The sequence below is a fragment of the Micrasema longulum genome, unplaced genomic scaffold (assembly GCF_059751315.1).
Source record: "Micrasema longulum isolate JH-2025_06_02 unplaced genomic scaffold, ASM5975131v1 h1tg000323l, whole genome shotgun sequence".
NCBI lineage: Eukaryota > Metazoa > Arthropoda > Insecta > Trichoptera > Brachycentridae > Micrasema > Micrasema longulum.
Genome location: NW_028277527.1, coordinates 955,837 through 981,100, shown reverse-complemented (window position 1 = coordinate 981,100; position 25,264 = coordinate 955,837). Strand labels below are relative to the sequence as shown.

The 25,264-nt window shown below is 32.9% G+C and overlaps 1 protein-coding gene across 5 annotated transcripts in view; it reads left to right on the top strand.

The window, feature by feature from the left end:
* Window positions 1-1,511: 1,511 nt before the first annotated feature.
* Shab (potassium voltage-gated channel shaker cognate b) overlaps window positions 1,512-25,264 on the top strand; it is an 84,581-nt gene continuing 60,828 nt past the window's right edge. For 4 of the 5 annotated variants that reach the window (XR_015822086.1, XR_015822088.1, XM_088225016.1 and 1 more), the window contains exon 1: window positions 1,538-1,753. The gene's annotated coding sequence lies outside the window, so the exon portion shown is untranslated. Of the gene's footprint in view, window positions 1,754-25,264 lie in introns of all 5 variants that reach the window. The other variant, XM_088225014.1, reaches the window with a different exon arrangement.

Genomic DNA, 25,264 nt, shown 5'->3' with positions numbered 1-25,264 from the left:
GGAGATGTTTCTTCAGACGTGATTTAAACAGAGATAATGTAGTACATCTTTGACATAACTTAATTAAAAGAATTGGGAATAATATAATTTATGATTCCTAGACCACATATTTTTTAAACCTCGGTACTTACCAGCTTTATTTATATGATAATTAATGATTGTAAGAGTCCTCGCAAGACCTTATAACTTGTGTACCAAATAAAATACTCAAATTATATTATGTTTTGTTAATCGATTTTGAAATCTCTGGTTTCTGTAAAAATTCAGGTTTCTGTAGCATTACAATCAGAGGAAGAGTTGAAGAATAAAGACAACCCTAACAGCGCAGAGGGATCGTTCAGAGCGATTACCTTTGCGAGGCATCATGTGGTGACTTTTGGTTTGGAACTTTCAAATGATAAATTTATTATGTGCTTACGCAAAATAATAGGTTTCTTACTTTAATTTAAATGAACTGTATTTAATCGACAGAATATTGTAAAATTATACGTGAACAATCGTAGATTTGAAAAGTTCGATGCTCCGCACGATTTATCAGAATTTCTCTTCTTTAGATTCATAATATTTTTATTTTATTTATTTGGATAACCAACAGCCATAATTATCTTATATATATATATAACAAAACAAATAACAAATAAGCCAATTACAGGTTTTCACAAGTAGCATCACAGTAAGTTAAAAAAGATTTTCGAACATAAAATGAATAGCAATTAAATGTAAATTTAAAAGAAAAGAAAAAATACTACGAATTATTTCGAAAGCAAACGCCGTACGTCATTAATATTATTTGCAAATAAATCTATGTTAAATGATTTATTTATTACATTAAAATTATTAAAAATTATTAAAAGTTGTAATTAGATGAAACAAGAGGTATGTGAGGAAGAGGGTTATTTCTTAAAACTTTGGAAGGAACATTGATAGAAAGTTTGCATAGTAGTTCAGGACAGTCGATTGAACCAGAGGCAATTTTTAGTATATAAATTATATCCGCTATTTCACGACGTTTTTGCAGAGGCAATAGGTGATGTTTTTTACGTATATTAATATACTGATCTGATTTAAACTCAAGTTTCAACCGGAAACACATGAACTTTACGAATTTTTTGTTGCGTTATGCATATTTTTACGTTTTTAATCCCAAATAGTCTGGAATTTCCTGTTAAGTCAAGAGCATTAATAAAAATAGTAAAACAGTTAAAACACACGCCTCATAATTTATAAAATAAGGTATGATAAAACTTATACATTGAAATGTATAAAAATATTTCATATTTAGGATTTCGGACACTTAGATATTGCAGTGATTTTAAACAATTTCATTAAAAGTAATTTAAAACTTCGGGTCCCAAATATCACGAAGTTGGATAATTTTTTACTATTTACAATTTTCCCGGTGATTTTTCCCTCCATTGTACAGTCACACGAAGTCCAAAAATTACGGTGTCGGGAAAACAAGAAAAGCGGCCGGCGCATGCGCCCCTGACGGCGTCGCGCATCGAACGCGCGTCGGACGACAGTCGACACCGCCGACAGTTTAGTGCGGAGAGTTCGCCTCGCAGCCGGGCCGTCACTCGTCCCGCTTACTCTAAAAATACTTTGTACCACTTTACAATAATACTCAAATGTCAACCGCCAATTCGTGTGAAATTACCGTGTAATGAGTGAGTGCATTTGATCCAGATAGAGAAGGAACTTCAAAAGCTGACAAGAAATTTTTGACAAGGAGTGTGTGTAACCTTTTATTGAGGTAGGCATGTTTTTATATCCGCGCGCCGCTGTGCACCCATTTTTTTACACGAGACACCTAAGCCTTCGCAATGTATAATTTTGCAAGGGCCGTGTGTAGAGCGCTACGCCCTTTAAATAAATCGGCCGTCCTGGAGTATGTAAGTGAGATTGCCTCCACAACTTCCGAAGTGGATGACGCGGGGTGAAAAATCGATGGCACTCTTTGTTACAAGAAAGTTTCGAGGACCTCCCGGCGGGTCGGTTCATTCACAACTTTACAAAGAATTCCGTGAGGGGTGACTCAGTTATTATCAATCAACTCACTTAAGTGTAGCCATCAAGACGCATGTACCGCGAATATTTCGTGTCAACAAACTTTATTCTAAGTATTTTGAAGATAAATATATCTAAAATCTCAGGGAATTCAAACATACGATCTCCACGTTAACTCTAGTCAATTGTTAGTTTAACAGAGTAAATTATAAAACAGAAATATTAACATTGAACGGAAAATTGTTAAACGTTATTTATTTTATTTATTTGACGGACTTATGCAGTCCTTTCTAACAATAGTAAATACAATTTCTTATGATAAATATAAGCACTAATAAAATAAAATACAATTAAATAAAATTAAAGCTAGGACAAGATAAGATCCGGTCTATCTTAGTGAATTTTTAAATCTATAAAGACTTTCACCAAAAAAGTCCAGATCTTGTCTCGAGTTTACAATACGACACAATCGGGACATTGGTGCACGCAAGCCATAGTTTGTGCGGTGTTGATCCACGAACAGCACATTATTATTTCGCAACTGGCGGATCGGAACTTTGAATGCCACTTGTTCCAGTAACGATGGTACATCAATTAAGCCATTCAGCAAATTAAACATAAATATGGAGTCAATGTTATTTCTACGTTTTTGTAGACTTGAGAATTTTAACATTGACTCCATCTCCGTAAGTGTAGTCTCTCCTCTCGGGGGCAATCATCCATGCTACTTTTCTTAGCAAACGATGTTGCACCGATTCGATATGATTTATCCGGCCTACATAGAATCTATCCTATCATCGAATGTGTGCTGTATTTTTACATGTCTAAATAATTATCTTGAACTATGTATTGTCATCAAAGAGATCTATCGAGTTTAGATGTATCGTTCTCAATATTCGTATACATATTAATATTTGTAAAGCATGCATTCGTATTCATATTCACTTTGTAACAAAAGCCAATTCAATTTTTAACATTTCCCAAGCCTAGTTTATTTGACTTATTTAATAACGATTTTAAATCATATGTAGTAGTTAATATTATGACGCTCTATTAGTTTTGAATGAAAAATATTATGGTTTTAATTACAACACACTGATATTGTTTCATGTAACGTGTTTCGTGTATTGGCTTTGTTAGTTTTTAGCGTAATAGTAGGTACAGCCATTTTCAGTTTTCCAAAAATTTTCAGACATGTCATTCACCGCGTTCTGTGTTTTTACTGTTAAAATAAATCTAAAATCAAGAAAATGTCAACACATATGATTTGTCATTGTCTCTATAGCATAAACATGCTATTTTTAAACCGTAAAACGTGCTAATCAAATAACAATAATAACTTAAACAGACGACTAAGGGCCGGTAGCACCAACAAAAATCAAGATAAATAATGTGAAAAGTTCAATAATAATTGTTGAGTTTTCGTCAAAAGGACGAAATGGGTTCTATGAAAAAAGCAAAATGAAACAAACTATTGTGACCATTTTGAAGATAGAGGAATAATGATTTAATTTTAAACTTTTTAAGATGCAACTGGCTCTCACAAGACTAATTATGCTAAGCGCGCATTTTATGATACAATATTTATATGGAAATAATTATTAAACTTAGCTATTTTTAAAAAAAAAATTATGTATCGTATTTACATATCGATTTTTTTAAATTATATTTTTCTGAAATTACTCCGCGTGTGACGTCTCAAGTTCTCTTCCGTTTCTTCTCATTCTGCTGATTGGTCCGATGACGGTAAGTAAACAAGAAATCTTCCACAACTCTCTTATCTTTGGTTGATTCGTATGAACTAGTGACGTCGTTCAAAGTAGTTCGTTTTCATTAAAATGTGTTCAAAATTTTTTTCGTACATTTTCAAGAAACTGCCGTATAATTGAATGCTTTCATTTTTACCGTGCGTAAGAAAACATTATTGTACCCAATTTCCCGTAGGGCTGAAGTTCCTTATTGCAATACTGTCACGAGGAAGAATGGAAATATCCGACTCAAAATCCTTCATAGACCTAGAACAAAGCGGTTCCTACCCACATATACTACCAGAATTAAGGTCTATGTTTTCTGTAATTTCGTATTAATGAAAAGTCAAGTTTATTATCTTAAAATTAATAATATTTATTGCACAAACATTTACAAAGCAGCCACCATTATTTCATTCCGTAAACAAGTTATGTTTGCGGGTAGTCAAAGATTTGCTAAGTAAGTTAGACGTATCTTTTCTTAATCCTCCTAATGTCAATGGTACTAATATACAAAACAGGAAATCTATGAAAAATCTAGGAATACTAATAGATGAACATCTATGCTAGCGAGCTCATACTAATGAATTAAGCCCCAAAATATTTTTCAGTCTACACTCACCTACTAGGTTGCAAAAATTCTTACACATTAATACAAAATGCTCACTTGTACAAGCATTACCACTACCCATTCTAGATTACGCTGATGTTTCCATGACTGATTTAATCTGTGAGCAACTCGATAAACATGAATGACTTCAAAATACATGCATAAGGTATATTTTTGGTCTTGAGAAATATGACCACATTTATGACTATCGTAGGCAACTGAAATGGCTCAAGATTAGACAGCGCAGCGGAGAATTAATCACTCCCTCTCACTCTGTTTACTATACTTCATAGTCCTAACGCTCCTTATACCTCCGTGAAAAATTTCAACGCTTATTAGTTCATGGTTTACCTCTTCGTCCTAATTCTCAAAGCACCCTCTCAATACCCATCCACGATTCCTCTTTCTTCTCTAACTTATATAGTGTCCATGCGGCTCGACTGTGGAATCATCTCCCATCCACTATCAGAGATGTTACTGCTGGATCTCTGTTTAAATCACCTCTGAAGAAACGTCTCCATTATCTTACTTAATTTCTCCTTCTTTCCTCTTTATTCCTTTTCCCCATTGAGTAATAGCATTGATTTAAGGTAATTTATATACAAACACAATTATTTCTATATTTGTATATCTTTAGCTTTTTTATTTTCTATTGAATATATTTTGCGACTAAAATTACATAAATGAAACTATTAGTTTATTGGTCAATCGGAAAAAATTCCATTTGGCAATAAGCCCAGCAATGTAATGTGTCACATTCGCATTATTTACAAAAATTTCAATTTATAAAAAAATAAAAAATCTCAACTTAAAAAGTTTATTCATCCCTGACGAATGAATATATTTACAAATCCAATGATATTTAAAATGGGTCTATATGAATTACACATTCTATTTATTTCTAACATGTCCCCGTTCTTTTTGACACACATGTTTTAATAGTATTTAGTAAAAGCTCCCGCTGTAAAATCTATCAATATATTTTTTTGAAGCGCCGCGCCACGCCGTAGAGCTTATGTAAGATAAAAAATATACATAGATCCGATGGCCTATGTTGGAACCACTCTCCCAAAAGTCGAGTGAGACTTTTTTTAATACCCGGTTAAATTGAATTGACTATGATTCAAAAGTTTGTATGTGTGCATATTGAACAAAAATTTAATTCGCCGTTTTTCGTAAAACTCGTGGCCAAATTAAATTTTAAACAAGTTAATTAATTAATTAATTTATTTGTTTAGATGATAAATTTACGGATTTACTTAAATTTAGTTACTAGTATAACACTATAGTTAATTGTCTTAATAACTCCCTAGGGGGTGAAATCCAGTATTTTGTCTACAAACATTTGGACAAACTCAAAATATTATAAAAAACCATCTGGTCCGAGAAAAAGTTTAAAAATTGGAAAATTGTTTTCAGGCGTTTCCTAGTATGTGAAATGTATTTTTTTCTTTTTTATAATATGTACGTATTGAATGTATGTTTGTAATGCATATGTTATATTTAAATAAATTAATTGAATTGAATTGAAAAATAATTCGATTAGACGTCTCTCTTTACAACAATAAAGGTTTCAGCTCTTTAACTTCACTAAAATCAACAGACGGAAGAATTATTAATTAAACAAAATATACCTAAATTATATATTTCTAAAAATTTACATAACACACAAATTAATTATTTCTATCCCTAATATACAAATAGCATTTCGCTCGAAAAGTGGAGATGCTTCCAGCTTCCTTGAGACTTTCTGGCAACTCGTTAAACATTTTAAAACTTTACAGATCTAAAAATTATATCAAACGATTTATTCGACATAACCGTGCGAGATAAAAGAAAAGGTCAACACAATTCATACAGTTCAATATTAGCGCCGCTCTTGTACTATCCGAGTATATATAGGTACGGCGCAGAACCCAGAACATATGTTTGATAATGTATTATTATAATTTAGAATGTCTACCGAATTCCGTCTCATTTATGTATTATAATAACGAGACATTCTTTATTCTCAACATATTACAACAGAGATAAAGAACGTTTAAAAGAAGGAATATGGAAGTCTTAGCGTTTACAGTGCTTAACTATTTAAAACAATCTACAATACCGATGTATGATATGCGACCAATAGATTGACCGAGCTGGATATTTTTCTCGACAACCCAGTAGCATTTAAATGGCGATAATAAGTGTTACTAGGGAAAAAGTCATAGAAATATTCAGAAAAGCACATATTTCATTTATTATTATTATCATACAGGCAAATTGATTGAAATATAATATGAAAAAATAGGAGCAAAATTAAAGTAATGCCTGTGGCCCGTAATGAGCAACGAATGAATATAGTAATGTCAGGAGCAACTCTGAAAAACGCGAAAGAGTTTGTGTACCTTGGAAGCAGAATCACCTGGGATGGGAGAACAAAAAGAGAAGTCGACTGCCGCATACACCAAGCAAGGCTTGCTTTTAACAAAAAATCAGAGATTTTTGAGTCGAATAATATCAATCTAAAACTCCGCAAGCAACGTGCCAAGACATATGTATGGAGCATATTGATGTACGGTTTTGAGACATGGTGCCTTACCGAAAGATATAAAAAAAGACTAGAAGCCTTCGAGATGTGGTGCTACAGAAAAATATTAGGAATTTGCTGGAAAGACCACATCACTAATGACGAGGTTCTTAACAGAATCGACGAAGGTAGGCACCTAATAAAAACCATCTCAGAGAGGCGAGCCCGATGGATCGGCCACATTATGCGCCATGGGGGTCTCCTGCACGACATCATAGAGGGAATGGCTGAGGGGGTAAATTATAGAAAGCGCCCCTGACGGGAATATTTGGAGCAAGTGTGCGAAGATTTAAACTGCGCCTCATATGTCGAGTTGAAGAGGGCTGCAGAAAATTGAGACCAATGGAGGACGAGACGCAGGACTTTGCTGCAAACCAATCCCCAGGGTTGAGACTGCGAAGGAAAAATTGATTTAATTTCTTTGTAAAATGCCTTTAGTGTGAACAATTGGTGTGTGCGTAGATGTCCAACACCAATATTACAAAAAAGTGCTTGTACATACTGTTTGTTTATCAAGTAAAATAAATATATTATTACCTGTCATTGACTGGTTAAGTGGCCAGTTGACACACTGAGTAACATTTACCATTTTCCCTACGTTTAAACATCCACATTTCTTCAATTCTTCGCTCAGACTGAAAATAATAACTGGTTCAAGAAGAAATTAAAGTTTAGAATGTTAAACTTGCTTTGTTTCCTTGTGGTTCTATATACGTGCATGAAAAAAATTGTTCACAAACATTTTCGGGCGTTGCCTGGTGGGCGAAGTGATTCAATCAGATCAATCTCACCTGTATCAATAAAGATTTAAGATCTTCAACTTCACAAAAATCAACCGATAGAAGAATTGAAAAAATATGGAGGCAAAATGGTAAATGTTACACAGAGTGTAAATATAACTACTTCCAATGACTGGTCATAGGCCCTGTAAATGCATAGACTTCCATATTCCTTTTCTAAAATGTTTTCCACCTCTGTTCAATATGTTGATCTGAATGGCTCCCTAGGGGTAAATCCAATCTTTTGTCTGCGAGCATTTGGACAGACTTAAATAGTGTTTTTTTATTCTCCTCTTAAAGCGTACACTGTGATAATTTATACCTCGGCGATGTTTACTCGACACCATTAGCAAATTGGAAAGATAATTTGATTGAAATAAAACTTGTAAAATTGAATCATCCATGTAAATTTGATTTGCAAATCCGAAATTATGGTTTAGTTCACTGGAAAGTTAAACACGGTTATTTTGATACGACTCTCAATAGTATTTTTTGGGTGGGTAGGAAGAAATTGCCTTAAGGCAATATGCCCCCCCTCATGCATATTTATGTTAACTGTATATAGTGTTTATGTATATAAAGTGTTTAAATATAAAAAAAAAATATATCTTTTAAAAATCTTATTATATTTCGACTAAAATTCTCTCTTACTAGAGTTATTTACCCCGTTCCAAGCCAGTCAATTTTTTTAAATTAAAAAACAGTAATCAATACATAGAATACATAAATAAAGGTAGTAGACATAGTGAAAATATAGTAAAGAACACAGTAAAAAAAAAACATTAAAACATGTAGTAAAAAAACATAGTAAAAAATTCAGTTAAAATAAAGTAAAAAACGTTTTTAAAAACCCAGTAAAATACATTGTAAAAACCAAATACATTGTAAGAAACATAGTAAAAAAAAATAGTAAAAAAATAATTAAAAACCCAGTAAATACGTAGTAAAAAACAAAATACACAGCAAGAAACATAGTAAAAAATAAATAAGGATAGCAAAAAACCCATTTAAAAAAACATAGTAAAAAAACATTGAAAAAACATTGTAAAACATGCGATAAAAAAAGGATATATGTAAAGTAAAAAAACAGTGTGAGAAATAGTGAGGATCCTCGAAAATTCAATTGCGTGTTAGCATATTATGTTAACACCTCAGTCAACAACTTGTTAAGTTGTGTTCTTTTTTTCCAAATGACAAGAACAAGAAGACACAACAAAAAAGAAAAAAAAACAAATTAGTCTTCTCTTTTATTATTTTACAAAAAAAAAATATTTTATTTACCGCATCTTCACCGTACACTGCGCAAATATCGCGAGCAGCTTAGGCCGCTTTATTCCCTCGTCTACTTGACATTCCATTGTAAAGGCTTGATTTCAGAACCGGGTTGTGGATTTTGGCTTCTTAGTTTCTGGAAAATTTTCATGGCCGTTCAAAAAGAAATATGTAAAACATATTATGTACAATACACGTAAGTTCAACACAAATAACTCGCGTTTTGCCGCGATAAGAATGGATCAATATTGGGACATTACCGTGTTAGTGTATTTATTTATTACATTACCCTTCTGATAACAGGCTCTCACAATCAGGCTTCATTAACTATCGACAAACCTCCAACAGCTTCGTGCTCGACGTAAACAACCTTATATTCGTCTACATCTACACCCTTCAATACGTAATGACAAAATAATTCATTCAAGCTAGCGCCTTTCAAACGAAATGAGCTGTGCTTTTTCCAGCGATCAAGCTTTGTGAACGAATGAATTACATTACCAAGAATAACAACAACTCTATTAACCATTTATTTGAAAAGCACATTTTCAAGAAACGAAGCAAATTTAACACCTTTAAACTAAATATATCACAACAATATAAAAACAAAAACAAAATCTCACACAGACAAAATAAATCAGCAATATTTTGAGTTTGTCCAAATTTTTGTAGACAAGGACTGGATTCAACTCCCCGGGGAGCTGTTTATATTAACATATTACAACAGAGATGAAGAACATCAACAGATGAAAAAAATTAAGGAATATGGATGTTCAAATATGGGCAGAATGGTGAATGTTACACAGTGTGTAAAGTGGCCACATAAACCAGACATTGACAGGTCATAAGCCCTGTAGATGCCTAGACTTCTATATTACCTTCTCTTAAATGTTCTTCATCTCTGTTGTAATGTGTTAAGACAAAATAAATGTTTAAAAACGCTTTCAGGAATGGTGAAAGTGGTTAATATAGGACTAAGAGAGATAAGGTCGTAAACATCATGTGACGATGCAACCGTAGTGGCAGAATCAAAATTATAGAAGGATTTTTATAGTTGTTAGGGGCGCTCCTACTCCGGTTGGAGATGACACGAGAAACGGTGTTGATGTGTTTTTATTATATGGTAAATATAATACAGGACAGTGTGAATGGACTCGAACTGGATGATGTGACAAGTTGAACACTGAATCGAACTGAATCATGTTAAAATGATAAGGTCTTGTCATGTTATATCTCGTCTGGTTAGTGTAGTGTGCTTTTCCAGGTTAATTTAAATTTGTCTCCAATGTGATTTTTCAAGTAGTACGGTCAGTCGTTGTACTGTTTATGTCCATTGTATAGTATTTTTGACTGTCCTGCATTTGTCTTTGCTTTTTCTTTGTGTCTTTGTGGTTTTTGCATGATATTATATTGGTGTCTGTCAGCATTTTTGATAAATGTTATGTCATCCTCTTGTATGTTTCCCAATGGAATTTTGTGTACAATGGTTATCGTCTCAATTTTCGGCAAAAATTTTACGTCAAGCTGGTCACTTTTTTCGTACAGTTCAGTCGTAGGGGGCAGGTAGGGTACGTTGTATATTAGTGTAATTATTTTGTTGTATTTGTATCTTTGTTATTTTTGCATTATTACCGGTTCCCCGGAAGGCGAGCATGAACGAGTAGCTCTAGGTCCTGCTCCTATGTTCTTGACGTTTCTATGGCAGAAATGAAATTGATGTACTCCAGATGGGATTTGTTATCCGATTCCGTTATTAAAAATTAACGCCCAGTGTGCACAATATAATGCATTGGGGTAAACAGAAAACGCTAGGTTGCTTTCTTCGGCCGATGCTCTAGATTTCTGGTAAAATAATTTGGCGCGTGTGTCATTGATTTAAATTAACATTACCAGGTCTCGCATTCCAATGGAAGTTAACATTTATCTTTAATTTTATCTGCAAAATAAAATTAAATTTTCTGTATGAAAAATATAATATATTAACAATTTTTTTTCTAAACATGTTCAATTATAAGTTAGCGACGAGGATACTTTGAATTTTGATACAAATATGCACATTTTCGTGCATAAATATCGATGTGAGTTTATACCGTCTCGATATGTACCGATGAAGGTAGCGTTCATAATCAAGGCTCAGGGCCCCGATTAAAACTGGAAGTTAACATTTATTTTCAATTTTATCTACAAAGTAAAATTAAGTTTTCAGTGTGAAAAGCAGAATATGTATACATTTTTTCTTCTAAACATGTTCAAACGAAGATACTTTAAATGTTCATGCAAATATACTCATTTTCGTACACAAATATCGGTTTTTCTTTATAGACGTATAGTCGACGATAACTCTGTTAACTTTCCATTGTAACCGGGGCCCAATCTCTAATCGATTTCCCTTTTCAGGTTTTTTTACATCACAAAAACACGCGTTAGGGATTCTGGTTCTATTTCACAAACAAAACTGTATTCTTATTCATCTGGACAAAGAAATCATCATTAATATTTCTAAAGGCTCGAAAAATACAAGTCACTGTTTGTAAAGAAAACATGAAAATTTTCTATTTGATTCGAAAGAGTTGCCAGGTAGTGGCTACGGGCTACTGAAGAACTGTCTACGTGGATAATAGCTGTTATTTGTTATTCCAATATCTATCATTTCTGTTTTCATCCGCTTTTCATTCCAATTATTGATCATTTCGGCCCCTTCCCTTATTCCTAACTAGCGATGCGCGTTGAAAATAATCGATTACTACAATCGGTCAAAAATGGAAATAATTTAATTATAATCTGATTTCATCTGCATCTACATAGCTGTTTTCTTGATGCCCCTGAAATTTCAAAAAAAGTCTTAGCATTTCCACTTTCAGGGTTATCTTTATATGTAATTCCTCTGTACGTGTGATATCACCGTACTCCTAAACGGCTGAACCGATTTACGTGCGGTTTTCAGAGAAATATAGATCTTTGCGCTGTGCGTGTTCGTAGATAATAAAATCTTCAATCGAATATTTAAAAATGAAGTTGGGAGCATAAATGTTTTATTCATTGATCTACCAGGGTTGCATTCGAGGAGAATGCATTTACAAAAAATGGAAAGATGTTTTTTTTTGTGTATAAAAAAAAATTGTTTTAAATGTTTACAAACAACATTTTTTTTGTGGATCTTAATCTAAGATTGTTTCATTAAATTCCTCATAATTTCTACCCATTTATTTGTTTTTACTGGATTTTTGGTTATACCAAAAAAATATAAAATTCAATACATTTAAAAAAATCGTATTCTTAGGTAAGTACACCCCTCTGTTGGTGAGAAGACCGGCGTTCGACGTTTGCAAAAAGAATGCCATATTTAAAAAAATATTTATTTTATGTTTTGTTATCAACCATAAACGAGTACCTACCTAAATTAAATATTAACATTTTTTTAGTTTTGGAATTCAATCACAAACAAGTACCTAGGTACCTACTTATCAATAAAAAGTATTTTTTCAAGGCAAGCCAACGTTCGGGCAGGACAACGTCTGACGAGTACGTTAGTAGTTTATGGAATACAGTGGAACTTCAATTGTCGACAACCCCCATATTCGTAGTATTCAATAATTATCATATTTTTATGTCAATTATTCCCCCTTGTTCGTAGTGGGTATTTTCCGTATTCGTCGTCACTCCCTCCCACGGCACTGGCACATTGGATGACACATACAGACAACATTGGGCAAGTTTCTTGTTAAATCAAGTTCATTGAATCATCGGCAAAACGGACCCCATGATCTGAATTGGAATTGCTATTGGCTGTTTTGTTTGAATTGATAACAACTCTTGTTCTTACCCCGAAATCGTCTCCACTTCTCACTTGATTTCAATGATATTTTTCAATTTTAATTATATTTATTAAAGAAAACAACAGACATTATAAAAAAAACATATATTTACAAATTAACCGAAATTATAGGCCAATTACAGTTTTCTATATATCACTAAATACATCCATACGGAGTAACCCCAAATCAGCCTTCCCTCCTTTCTTCTTTCAAACAAGAGAAAATAAATATGATACGAAAGTATACAGAAAGATAAAATATGCGAATTTCGTTAAATAGGTACAGTTAGATTAAAATATAATAATTATTTGCAATTAATGTTCTAGCATTTTCTTTAGAGTTGTTTAGAATGAGGAAATATATATTGATTTCAAAAACATATATATATCTAAACACTAGATGATAGATTTACTCGTCACAATAGATCTTCACAGATCGCAGTGACGTCAGGAGCTTGCATAGCACGCACTGATCCCCACTACTAAGAGTACTCTAGATGCGGCACTAAGCACCCGACTTGTGTTCCATTCAACATAGGTTCCGGAGCTTATCTCGTATTTGGCGGGAAATTGTGTTTCCTTGTATACGCTAAGCAAATGTGAAGCAATGCGAAAGGGCGCAACATACAGCTTTGAATTCAGAGTAGGCGGCATGAACAATTAGTCTTTTTTACTCTACTACGCGTTTTGCATTGCAATATTGTTCGATAATTTTTCGAATACGATTTCGAATTCGCGTTTTATGAAGCGTCATCTCTATTTAATTATACCTTCGTGCTTAATACTTGTTACAGTCCTGAAATTGGTATAAAAATTGACTTTTGGTTTTAAATATGAGTGCTTTTCGCATTACTATTTGAAACTATTTCTCCGCTTCAAAGTAGGTACCACAAACCAGGCTGGAGAGAAGTAAACATATTTTGGCAGCTTTATACCCCCCAACCAGTGCAATAAAACATAATACGATCCAGCAAATTTTATTTAGGGTGCTTTCCCGAGTAATACAGACATTTGTAGGTGCAATTAGAAGTGGAATCTAGGGCATCGAGCCACTATTGGGCCTTAATAAAAATGCAGAAGATATTACAAGATTATGTATGTCATAAAGATACCTAGCCATACGAGGTCAAAGTTTACAAAGGGACGGAGAGGAAAAATCGATGGTTGTCGCCATAGCGAGCATGATTTTTTCTACAAAAAATGATACTGTTTGTGTGAAACCTCAACGTTGTGTGAATATGAATAAAAATGTTTAAACATTTTACAAGTACGTCTAAATATTTGTGGAAAAAATCTACTGGATTCAACCGGGCAGGGACTTGATCAAGATGGCGGCATATTACGGAGGAGAATTACTGCAACTCCAACTGCTTGGACCTTAATCCTTCTAAGTGTTTAGTTATTACATTTAGTCGCAAAGTAAAATTTTTACGTACTAACGCTCTTTAAGTGTAAAGGATCTAGGTGTCTTCCATGATAGTAAATTACTTTTCGACGCCCGTGTTGACAGCATCATAAAAAAGTCATCGCGTGCGCTTGGCTTTGTTATGCGTAGCTCTACGTCGTTTACTGTGGCAAAGACACTTAAAATCCTTTACTGTACATTAGTGCGAAGCAACTTAGAATATGCATCACAAATATGGAATCCTATGTACAATGTGCAGATATCACGCATTGAAAATATTAAAAAAAAATCGTAAAGTTCATGTGTTTCCGGTTGAAACTTGAGTTTAAATCCGACCAGTATATTTATATATGAAAAAAACATCACCTATTGCCTCTGCAAAAACGTCGGGAAACAGCGGAGATAATTTATTTACTTAAAATTGCATCTGGTTCAATTGACTGTCCTGAACTACTATGCAAACTTTCAATCAATGTTCCTTCCAAAGTTTTAAGAAATAACCCTCTTCTCCACATACCTCTTGTTTCATATAATTATAGGCAAAATTCATATTTATGGCGAACTTTTAATAATTTTAATGTAATAAATAAATCATTTAACATGTATTTATTTGTAAATAATCTTAATGACGTACGGCGTTTGCTTTCGAAATAATTCGTAGTATTTTTTGTTTTCTTTTGAATTTACATTTAATTACTATTCATTTTATGTTCGAGAATCTTTTTTAACTCACTGTGATGCTACTTGTGAAAACCTGTAATTGGCTTATTTGTTATTTGTTTTGTAATATATATAAAAGATAATTATGGCTGTTGGTTATTCAAATAAATAAAATATATTTCATTGACATCTTGGTTGACAGCTCTACAAAGACCTGGGAACTGACAGCGACCCTAGTGGCGCAGAATTTGCCTTTTGCAGAGGAAGCGCGGTCTGAATTTTCTTCATTCAAACGTGTTCCCTTATTTTCTCCTTGGATTATAACATTAGAACGATGATTTTTTCTCTTTTTTTCGTGTGAAATTGTCTTTTGCAGGAGCTAAAACCATTTAAAAGCCCTCAAAAGCACCCCGTGTTATCAGCCGTCTTCGGATGTACGGTATAAAAAAATATATTTATATCATTATTTTTTTAGTCAGAAGCCTATTCGGCCCATCTGCCGTATTGTGCACGAATAGTGCAAAAGGTCAATTGTTTGTATGATTTCTTCCAGTATCTTCAAGTATTGTTTTTCATTTGGTGATCCGGGCCCTTTTGCTTTCGCAGTTATTTTACCCTCGGTACTAAACTGTAAAAATGGATAGTCAAATAAACGTACAAATCGAAAAGTTTGATCCTTGAATTGGAAACGTCTATAGATGTATAAATCATTTTTACTTATTATTCATTTTATTACACGTGTGCGACCTGCATTCAACGCGACGTTTAGTGTAATAAAAATAATTATATCTCATTTTTATTTATGTGACAAAATTAAAAAGTGAGTCACGATAAAGTATTATTATTACCATAAAGTGTTAACTCTAAATTCATTAAAAAGATAATATTTTGAATTCTTTATATGTAAATATTATAATTCGTAATTGCATGTAACAGTCAGTGGTAACTATTTTTGTTAAAAGATAAACTTGCCGGCATTGAAAATTTATTTCTGATACTTTTTCTTGATATAGCAACTAGAATCGGTTCAGTTTTGGGGTGCGGAAAACGTGACTACGAGACCTAGATTTTATCGATTTTAGCTAAGCATAACCAGTCCAACGTGCAATTGTCCTTTTTGCATGTTATTATATTTAAATACCCATTCATTAAATCGCTCTTCACCGCGTATCCTCTTAAAGCAGCCATGGGATTCTACTGTGAGCCAAGCTATCATACTTCAAGGAACATACTATATTTATTATTCTGGTGGCCAAGCCGCCGCTCGTTTGTTTTGAAATATACTAAAATTTATTTGTTTCAACTTTCCCGTTAGTCGATGAACAATAAATATTTTTGAGAAGCAAATGCTTCTTCTTTGACAGGGCTGAAGTCTTTGTCAAGTCATTGACTGTGACAACTTCTCTTACTGTGTGATATTCCCCTTTCTCTTTTTTTGAATATCCACTACTACTACTACTACTACTACTACCATCACGCCATTTCCCCGTAGGGGTAGGCAGAGAGAATGGACCGCCACACATGTCTATCCTGGCATACAATCCTAGCCTCTTCCACATTCATACATCTTGTCATACATGCCCTTCGGTTCTGTCTGCTTTTGACATGACCAGACTTAAGATTTTGGTTTATCTGATCATGCCACGTCTTCCTTGGTCGTCCTCGTCTAACGTTGCCGTTCATTTTTGCCATATATACTTGTTTTACCATTCTCTCGTCGTCCATTCGTTCTACGTGACCAAACCATCTCAGAGACCCTTTCTTAATCTTATCAATTATACTTGTCTCAGATTTACACTCTCGCCTGATTTCATCATTCGTAACCCTGTCATACATTGATTTCCCGCACATTCGTCTAAGAGATCGCATTTCAACCGCGTTCACTCGGCTTTCATCCTTCCTCTGCCAGTTCCATGTTTCACTTCCATACATAAGTGTTGGGACTAAAACTCCGTTGTGCACTGATATTTATTGATACGCGTTAGTAAACCTTTATTATTGTGGATGAGATTAAGCCGAAATCTTGCACCTACTAGGAAACGACTAAAACACTTTTAAACTTTTATACCAGTTTGCAATCAATAATCGTTTGTGGTTGCCCAAATGTTTGTAAACAAGTACTGGATTTGACTCCCTATCAAAATTGATAGATACTATAACCGATGTTCTCCATCTTTTAAAAATAGTATATATTTTTATCGATGAAAAAGGAGTATACGTGTATCGGATACAAAAATATTTTATACAAATAAATTAGTTATATGTTATTACAAATTCCCAAAGAGTACTGGAACTGTGATTAAATTTAGTCTTCGGAATATTGGGAGCGAACATGGATAGGAAACAGAATCGAACGTGACTCGGGTGAAAAAAATAAAATAATTTTTCAATAAAGATTTTGAAGCGGGGAAATGTGTTACCGTATAACTTTATTAGATACCATATTTCACGAAAAATTCTTCAACATTTAAATACGGGGGTTTTTGTGAAAGCAAACTTAAGAAAAACTAACAAAAAATGCTATAAATCCGAAGGCACGACTTCAATTAAATATAAGTATTTAAATTGTGTACATCGTAACGTTTGAGAAAATTATATTTATTCAATATATTTTTATAAAAAACCAGAAATAAAAAGATTACACTAGACGACTACTATTTTTTTTTTACTATACAATTATGAGAAATATAGCGTCTAAACACTAATAACCTTGGGTAACCCCAAGGAAGTAGAAACCCTACAAATATTTTGCCTGGGTGTTTGTGCGGTAATTCAAAGCTATATCTGGACCACTTGCCCTGTAGCTCAATCATTCATAACTATCGACGTGTTTAAAAACATGCTAAGCATATGAGCGATCACAATGAACAATAATAAACATGCTTAAGTTATTGCAGTCATAAATCAACGCGTGTGTAATCTCTAAGTCAAAGCTCGTGTCGGTTTGTTTTTTGTTTTCCTCTTAAATAATACAGTTCATTGGCGAAAAATCGGCGTTTACTGTAAAAAATAATACAATATATTGTATTTGCAAAATAATAAGTAGTATCTAATACAAAAAAGTGAAAATTAAGTTATAATTACTATGGCGACTGCTTTTCTTAACATTTGGCTTGCCAACCGCCGGCGCCGGCTAAATGTAATAAATAGCATGATAAATAATAAAATAAATAAATAAAAGTAGGAGTTTTGGAATATTTTCCATATTTACAGCGGTGAAATTCAAATATGTGATTGCGCAGCAGGATTATACGTCGCGAAACGTAAATATTTCGACATGTAATATTAGGTGTTCACGGATGTTGCATTGTGATCGCGAATACGATAAAAAACCACGCTGAGAAGTTGTTATCACGTCGTTTATTAGCACGTCGATAGTTATTTGTGATTGAAATACTGTTGTTGCATTAAAACAAATACAAAAATAAAGTATTGAATCGTCTTGAGGTCCCGCGGCTAGTGTCGTAGTCTCACGGATCATAGATCCGAAGTTCGCACCCCTCTCTACCACAACTTGATTCCCATTTTCTAATTGTGAGTTATTTACAAAACAAACAAACAAACCATCGTTTGTCCGTATTGGGTAGGCAGAGAGGATAGAACGCCATATCACTCTTGTCTTTAAATACAGACCTCGCTTTTCTCTACATTCATACATCTTATCATGCACGCACGCCGATTATTTCTACTCTTGACATGTCTATCTTCAAATATTTGATGGACTTGCTCGTGCCATGTCTTTCTCGGTCTTCTTTGTTTTCTGCATCCATCAACATTCGCATCGTAGATCCTTTTGGCCGTTATTTCGCTGTCCATGCGCTCTACATGTCCAAACCAACCAACGCAGCACCCTTTACAATTTCTGTCGATAATGGATGTCTCAGCCTTACATAGTTCACGGATCTCGACATTTGTGCACCTATCATATATGTACATCGTTTTACCACACATTCGCCTGAGAGATCGCATTTTGAGAGCATTTAATTTTAAATGGCCAACAAAATTGAAATATTCGGGTAAATCCTAAGAACCCAAAAGTTCTTTAAAAAAAAAATGGTATGTGTAAGAAACTTTTTTATTGATGGTGTCTCAAAACATTGTTCATGTTAACATTTTCAATATCAAAAACGACAATAATTATTACAGTTATCTTCTCATATATATACCAATTTTTACAATCTGTTTAGTCAGTTTTATTATGTCACTCCCCATAGCTTAAATATATATAGAGGAGGGACTACGGAAGGAGGTCCCAACAGAATGCCCGTACGAGGTTTTCGCGTAACCTAAACTACTTAATACCGAGAACGCGTACGATGTTTGCTCGGAGACACTTTTCATATATAGCTCCAAGAGTGTTCAACGTCTTGGATGAACATATTAAGTTCTCCAAAACAACGTCTATATTTAAGATGAAGATCCATAACTGGATTGTATCGAGGGGTAGAGACCACTGCATGAGATTGCTTCGGGAATAAATGCATAACATCGCTGCTGTTTTCATTATTATCCATATACGTATATCGTAAATTTTATTCCAAAAACGGAAAAAGTTCTAATGTATGAAGCCTATGTAAAAACTAAAATATGTTATAGGTACCCAACTACTATGGGGAGCAGGATATCAAAATGACATAAACAGACTACAAAGACAACAAAATAAAATATTAAAGTTAGTGTATGACCTTCCCTATTTAACTGCAACTAAAGAACTTTTTAAACAAACTAAGCAATTAAATATAACTGAACTCTTTCAACTAGAATCATTAAAATTTATCCATAAATTAGCCACTAATGTAATTGTAGACGAAGAACTAAAACTAGTAAAAAATTGTAGTCAACATGGACATAATACGAGAATATCAGACAAATACCATATACAACTTTCTAAAACAAGACAAGGACAATCAAGACTAATGAACCAGGGACTGAAATTATACAATAAACTACCAGACAAAACTAAACAAAATACTCAGACAAACTTTTCAAAAGATGTAAAAAATATTATTATTATTATATTTTATGTAATATGAATGTAATAATCCGTAAGGGTTTATAAATAAATTTTCAAATAAAAAAAAAAATATGTGTATGTCATCACTGTCATACGTATTATTATATAACTTTTGATTCCATTTTCGACATGTATTCTAAATTTTTATTATTTTTATTTTTCTATTATTATTTTGTATATTTTGTATATTGTTTTGATTATTTTGCATATTTTTTTGATTACCTGTATATTGTTTTAATATGTAAATAAATATTTTTGATTTTTGATTTATATATCGAAGAGTCCCGACTTAACACGGAATTTTCTAACAAGTCGGGAAATAAAAAAACATATAATTGTGGCCATGTAAAATTGTGTATTTTGTGCATTAAATAAATATACTATTAGTTTTTACCTGGAAAAATACGAAGCGAATAAAAAAATAATAAACCATTATTAAACGTTGCTTATTTTATAAATGAACGCTTCCGCATTTCTCTGCCGATAAGCTTTAGTATCAAAGATATTTTATTTCTGTTATATCTTCATCAAATTAATCATTTGTGCCACGCGAAAGGAAATCAGTAATCCGAGAAGACATCCGGAAAATCGATCTTCCGTAAAATCGCTTTACAGATAATCGGGTTCTGATGCATGTAAGAATAACATAGAAATTTGCTAGTAACGGGCGTAACATTATTTATTATATTGTCAAACTGCTGTTATGTGCTGATCTGGTTGCACACAGGGCATAATAATCGACGTCCACTCGATCAATTGACAAGATACGAAGATTTGAATATTGATTTATTATTTTTAAGAAATTACAAAAAGCAATTCTACTGCACTTGGAAGCTACTAAGTATTTGGTCACGTTACTTTTCTATTTGCCTCCCAAAGGACTGCGTAAAGAGCAAGGGCGAATCGTCCAAATAAGCGACTATGCACAGCTTACCATTATGTTTGACTTTCTATAATAATGTTTTATAGTAACTATGTTTATGGGAAAATAAATAAAGAAGTTTTTTTTTTTATTTATATCCCTACAGAGATGAGGTAGATTTTTTTTTTTTTTTCAAATTCAAGATTCAGGATTATGGATATTCGAGCGTTTACAGGGCTTATGACCTGTCATTGGCTGGGTTAAGTGGCCACTTTATGTAGGTACTACAACATTCCCCATTACGCTTATTTAGCGAATATCCACACCAGGTAACATTTTTGGTTTTTGTATATATGCTACGAATCAAGAACCCATCCACAAGCGAGTTGGAAGCGCCATCTATGCATTGATATTGAAGTTAAGTATTTAATTAGCAGATTACTTTATTTTTATGTAGTTAAGACTCATCAGCCGAGTTAAATTAAGTACTAGTAAACGCCTGCAGATGACTCTGCAATTTATTTTTACTTATATTTAACGCTCGAATATCGCTCGTAAACGCTCGAATATCCATAATCCTGAATCTTGAATTTGAAAAAAAAAAGAAATTCTACCTCATCTCTGTAGGGATATAAATAAAAATATATACCTACTCCCGTCTTGGGAGAAAATCCAGATTTGTGTGCAGGTACACGAACCAAAAAATGTTTAAAAAAAAAATAGTTATTATTTATTATAAATCTCCACCGAAGTTTATACCTTTTTATACAAAATTTTATACAAAAATCTATAAAGTGCGCCTAGCGCCCATCCCGTTCTCAGTGAACGATGAAACTAGCCGATTACCTCAGCTTTTTGTTCCATACAAAAAGTACACGATTTTTTAAATCTTTAACCTAGTCCCGTTTTTTTAATACTAAAACAAGCTTGCAGATTACAAATATTATTTGAAAATTCTCTATTTGGAAACTAGTATTTCGAACATTTTTTCTGAAGGACCGTTTTTCTTTGATAGAATACCATTGACATATTATGTATCACAAACGACATGTGGCGTTCGAAGTGGCCGTTTTTGGCATTATTCATTTTAAAAAGAATCGGCCATTGCTCAGTGTTGACATTTTAATCATATATAATGCTGAATATCACTGTGGTATTTTTTAATAAACTTTTGTACGGGTGTCGCATTAAAATTGTGAAGAATAAAACTACATAATTGTTGTATCAGTTAATTTCCACAGGAACGCAGAAAAAGGGCCATTTATAATTAGATTACTTAAATATTACGTTATTATATGAAGGTACAAGGGAATGAATATTTTTTGTAGATTACTTATAAAATAAATGATTGCTCGCAACTGGTATAGAGTCATACTTAATGAGCAATTTTTAGACTTGTGGATAGTAAATTAATACAAAAAATAGTCCCTTTTATTCCTACGGCATCCTGTGATTTTCTTCATACGAGATTCATTCTTACGCATAAAGCATATGGTTTTTAAGTGAATAATAATTGGTGACCCTTTTAAAACAAAAAACAACATGATTTTTGTGGATTTTTGTTTACGGTGACTAAGCGTCAAATGCATCTGAGTGCTAGGTACATTATAATAATAATAATATTTGGCTGAATTATTTAGCGCCATTTTTGTAAAAAATCACCTCAAGGACGCTTTACCATTGTATATCTAAACTTACATTCTAACTAAACTTAAGTGATATACTATATTTCCAGATTTAAAATTGAGGGTATGATAGTTTAAAGAAATGGGATTTTAGTTGGGATCTGAACTGACTGGGACTGTCGATGATTCGTAAGTTTGAAGGCAATTGGTTCCAGGCAGAGGGGCCGGCGGCGGCAAAAGCACGATCTTCAAATCTAGTGTTTGGGGAGCGCCGGATTTCGACAAGTTTTCCTCTTCCTGAATCAAATGCTGACCTAAGAGTAGATTTTCTTCGACATTTTTTTTCCCTAAAACAAAGGTCCGATAGGTATTTTGGAGCCATTTCATGGAGGGATTTAAATACTGTCCAGCACAGTTTGTATATGCCGTGGGTTACGTTATTTCTACAACCAACTAACTAAATACATCATCCCCTTTCCGCACTGAATGGTGCATAGGGCACTGCATAGGTACACCAATCGCAGCGTATTTTGATCAATTTTGTAACATGAAGGTAAGATGATCAGTCTTACGCTTCAGGTACCAGTCCAGGGACTATGAAATATTCTAGTGTGAAAACACCATTTTAAATAATTATTTCAAATCAACCATGTCGGGAATCGAAACCGAGACCTCTTGCATGGTAGGCAAACGCACTGACCAACTAACTAAATACAGTATGTACTAGTGTACTTACTAATTACTTGATACTGATTTAGAGATTTACCAAAATCTATCACATCATATAAACCTCTTTGCCGAGGAATTTTAGAATTTACATACCTTTACCATTTGGTCTCTCGATAAAATTCACCCAAATAGAATTGAGGCTATAAAAAAAAACATTCTAAACTCTTGCATTTCGAGATGAATTAAGTAACACTACACAAATTTACAGTGATAAATTAAAGCAGTTTATTCAATAAGTTTATCTAACTGGCGCGGCGTGACGTAGGTATCGGTATGAAATTTACTTAGGTACATATAATTTACGAGCAATCATTCAATAAGTGATTTGTCCAAATTTGAAAAATATTGGTTTATATCAAATTTTATATTTCATATCTAAATCTATGAGAAATAATCACTATTCATATTTATTTTATTTTTTATTTTTATTAATAAATTTCATAAAAGGTACGTTTTTTAAAAATTCTATACATATCTACTTTTACACATCTAGTAAATGTTATCACTGTAACTCTCCAAAAAAAGAGACTAACTCTTGTGCTTGGAGAGGGACTTACACTGTTGTAGTTGTTTATTTATAAGAGTTTATATAATTTGAAATACGAGTACATGAGAAAAAAATTGAAAACATAGGATGTATAAAGAAAAAACATAAAACAATAATACATTCATACTAATTAAAATTTAATGTAGTTTTTACACGTGTTCAAAATATTTCTTTAGATTTACTTTAAATTTATTTATTAATATATTATTTTTAATGGTTTTTAGTTCATTGGGAAGATTATTATAATTTTTTACACCTTTGAAGACAAAGTTCTTTTAATTTGAAACGCGATTTTATAATATAATATAAAGTTTGTCTTAAGGTTCGTATATTTAAACAAATAGTGTTGTTAAAAACAAGTTTTTCTTAGTTTTTGTTCCTCAATTAAAATTATGACTATATTTGCATAAACATTCAAAAAAACCTTCGTCGTAAACCTATAATTTAACATGTTTATAAGAAAAAATTGTATGCAAATTCTGCTTTTCATACAGAAAACTTAATTTTACTTTGTAGAAAAAATTTGATTATAACTTATTATTTACGTTTAAAGCATTAACTTTGTGGTTAAACATTTTCACTAACGTTAATAATTTTAACTCTACCCCTTCCCCCCCCCCCCCTCACAACTCCCTACCAATTCTTAATATATTATTGAATATTGTTTTAATTAAACTCAGTGCATGTTTAGGCATGGTGGTGTTCGCATCTTTATAAATCTGCATGTGATTTATGTATTTTTGTCACGTCTGAAACCACGATATTCAGTATGAGCAAGAAGACATATTGGCACATTAAAATACATTTTTAGAACGACTAAAATCTTTAAAAATAAAATATTGAAAAAACACAAATGGTTGCTTACTTCTGCAGTGGAGAAATGAGCAGGGGAAAGGGGGGGGGGTCTGATACACCACCAACCGCACGGCCACGCCCCTCTCGCTTCTCCCCCGCAGAAGTAAGCAACCATTTGTTTTTTTTAATATTTTATTTTCTAAAAATTTCTTCGTTCTAAATATTTTTTTAAATATGATAATATGTCTTCTTGCCTATACTGATCATCGTGGTTTTGGTTGTGACAGGGTTTAAAGAACACCCTGTATATACTACGGTAATGCTGAAGGTGCGGGTATGTGCCGCATGTAATGTATATGTTTGTGTATGTTTTATATGTGCGTTCATGTGTGTGCGTGGATGGCTCGGAGTGTACATTCGGTATTTTTATTTATTTTAATTTATTACCTCCATGGAAAACGCAAATGTCAACAATTATCCTTTTCTCACTTAAAATTCTTTTTTATTTTTTGTCACATTTAATGTTTATATCTTTTTAATTTATGAAAACTTAATTGGTCTTTTTATGTTAAAAAATTTTTGTTTTTAGTACTTATTTTGTATGACTGTATGTTTTCTAAATAAAATAAAAAATAAAAATATTTTAGTATTTGCATGTTGGTGTAGTGAGTGTCCTGACGGAGAGACGGGTACGTCTCGATACATTTGTAACATAAATACTTATATCGTGGTATTTAGCTATCAGTCGTTGTATATTACTCGGTTAGTCGACATTAGCGAGATAAAACAAATTTGGCAAATGAGAATTGATATAATATACAATAA